Genomic DNA, 3,246 nt, shown 5'->3' with positions numbered 1-3,246 from the left:
AAATTAGGGAGTGCTAGTAAGGGAGCATGCGTGAGGTCATTTTTCAAAGTACTAAACGCTCTCTCTTGCTCCTCCCCCCACTTAAACTCAACATTTTTTTTGACAAGGTAGTTCAAGGGTGAAGCTTTTGTGGAAAAATCCCTAACAAACCTCCTATAGAAGCTAGCAAGGCCATGAAAAGACCTAACCTCACTCACATTCCTAGGTGTTGGCCATTCCCTAATGGCTTTCACCTTTTCCTCATCTACCCGCACTCCTTCCTTTCCCACAACAAAACCAAGAAACACAACTTCCTCAACACAAAAAGTGCATTTAGGCAACTTGGCATATAAAGCATGCATTCTCAACACTTCAAGCACATTCCTAAGATGACTAGCATGCTCTTCAACACTACGACTATAAATCAAGATATCGTCAAAATATACCACCACAAATTTCCCAATAAAAGGACGAAGCACATGATTCATCAAACGCATGAATGTAGAAGGGGCATTAGTTAAACCAAAAGGCATCACAAGCCATTCATATAGGCCAAATTTGGTTTTGAAAGCGGTTTTCCATTCATCTCCCTCTTTCATGCGAATTTGGTGATATCCACTAGCCAAATCAATTTTAGAGAAACATATAGAGCCACAAAGATCCTCTAACATGTCGTCTAACCTAGGTATAGGGTGTCTATATTTGATGGTGATTTGTTAATTGCCCTACAATCTACACACATCCTCCAACTTCCGTCCTTCTTAGGTACAAGAATGACGGGTACGGCACAAGGAGATAGAGATTCACGAATTAGACCTTTGGCAAGAAGTTCCTCGACTTTCCTTTGTAGCTCTTGTGTCTCCTTGGGGTTCGCCTTGTATGCGGCCCGGTTTGGGAGTGATGATCCCGGCAAAAAGTCAATTTGATGCTCGATCCCCCTCATGGGAGGGAGTTCACTCGGGAGTTCCTCCGGGAATACATCTTCAAATTCCTGCAACACACTTTGGACAATCAAAGGATACGGGTCAAGGTTAGTAGCTAAGCACAAATCCTTACGGACCATGAGGAGAACGGAGAGGTGATTGTTTAGTGCCCACCCAAGGTCGGTTTTACTAGCTATCAAAGATTCATTTCCTTCTCTTGTCTGTGGGTGCTCTCCTTTGGGCGCTTTTATTTTTCTCTCACCACCCCCACTCTCACTTGGCTTTTTTAGCTCACATTCTTCTACTAGCCTTTTTTCCCTATCTCTCTCTCTTTCCTTTTGTAGATGTTGGCTAGCCTCAAACACGGCACTAGGTAGCAATGGCTTCAAACGAACCTTCAACCCGTTGAGCATGTAGAAATACTCATTCGTGAAGCCATTTTTGTAGGCCCTTCTATCAAACTCCCATGTACTCCCTAGCAAAACATGACATGCCGTCATAGGAATGATATCACATAGAATTTCTTCCTCAACTTCCCCAATCTTCAATGGAACTTTGCATTGAGCCTTCACCTTCAACTCCCCGGAATCCCCTAACCATTGCAATTTGTAGGGGTTTGGGTGTTTAAGTACCTTCAATCCCAACTTGGCCACCAACCGGTCACACACCACATTTGTACAACTCCCTCCATCTATGATGACCAAGCACGTCTTGGACTTCACCTTACACTTCATATGAAAGATGTTGCACCTTTGCTCCTTATGCTCCTCAAGGTTGGGTTGTACATTGAGCATTCGGAGTACAACCATAGCCCTTAAGGGTGTATCTTCTTCTTCGCCACTAGAAAAAGCTATGTCGGTGTCCGGGCTCACTTCTTTAGTGCCCACACCCTCCCCATCTTCTTCATCTTCCTCACTATACACGCTACCATCTTGCCCGATAACCATTACCCGTTGGTTTGGGCACTCACGTGCATAATGGCCATACCCCTTGCACTTGAAACATTGAACCTTCTTGTCTTCCATAGGGGCTATAGCTTTAATAGGTTGAGTACCCGGTAAAGCCTTAACGATCGATCTCCCTTGGGTATTTGGATTGGCCATGTTTTCCACCTTCTTGCCGGGAGCGCTCCACTTGCTAGTCCCCGTCCCTCCGGTTTGGCTAGACGCCCATTTAGCCCGGCTAGAAACCAACTCCTTACTTTGCCTCTCAAAAGTGTCGGCAAACCCAATCACCTCATCCAAGGAAATTCCCCTCAATGCCTCCACTTGCACCTTGTGCTTCAAGTTGATGTTAAGGCCATGGATAAATCGATCTTGAGTCGCCTCTTCTCGCTCCTCCACCCCTACCTTGCTCATCAATGATAGAAGTTCGTAGTAGTACTCCATTACGCTCTTCGTCCCTTGCTTCAAATCTTGAAACTCCACTCGAAGTCGGAGAAAATAGGACTTTGGTACAAAGGTAGTCCTCATGAGCTCACAGAACTCCGCCCACGAACCCACTTCTCCTCCCCTAACCATCCTTCTCCTCCTCATCGTATCATTCCACCATGTATCCGCATTGCCACAAAACTTGGCTATTGCCACCTTCACCATATCACCTTCCGAAAAGTTATGGAGTGAGAAAATTTTGCTCATTTGTGACTCCCATTCCAAGTAGGCCTCGGGATCAAACTTGCCGTGGAACTCGGGAAATGTGTGCTTGATAGACTTGGTGGGATCATCATACCGCGGCTCCATCTCCTCCTCCTCATAGTTTCTATATCTTCTATGCCTACCATTCCACCCATGGTGCCCCATGTTTGCATTCCCTCTTCCGCCCATCATGTTCCCGAACCTACCATTCCTATTCCCATTCCGTCCTCCTCCTTGTCCCCTACGCCCCCCATGATCGTACCAACCATATGGCTCTTCCTCTCCATTACTCTCCTCGGAGGCATCATGATGTGTGTGATTGCTCCTAGGGGTGTTTGACCTTGATAGTCGCAAGGCCTTCAAAGCATTGAGCTCGTCGTGGAGAAAAATTTGGTTTTCATGGATGGATGCTTGGTTCTCCTTGAGTTCCTTCAAATCCCCGAACATAGCATCTTGAGTGACATGCATTGTGGTTTGGCCTTCTTTTAGATCCCTCAAATCCGTCATAATTTTTTCCATCAAGTTTTTCAACTCATCCCCCGCCACACTAAGACTCATGCTCGCACCCGGTTGCGGATCCCCCATCGTGGTGGATCTAGTACGAGGTGGCATTCACAATGGTACCTATAATAAGAAATAAAAATAAACTAGGATCTAGTCCTAAGGGTTAGTAAAATCCACACTCACACACACAAGAAGGGGAGATTTTA

The sequence above is a fragment of the Salvia splendens genome, chromosome 9, assembly GCF_004379255.2.
Source record: "Salvia splendens isolate huo1 chromosome 9, SspV2, whole genome shotgun sequence".
Lineage (NCBI taxonomy): Eukaryota > Viridiplantae > Streptophyta > Magnoliopsida > Lamiales > Lamiaceae > Salvia > Salvia splendens.
This window is presented reverse-complemented; position numbering follows the sequence as displayed.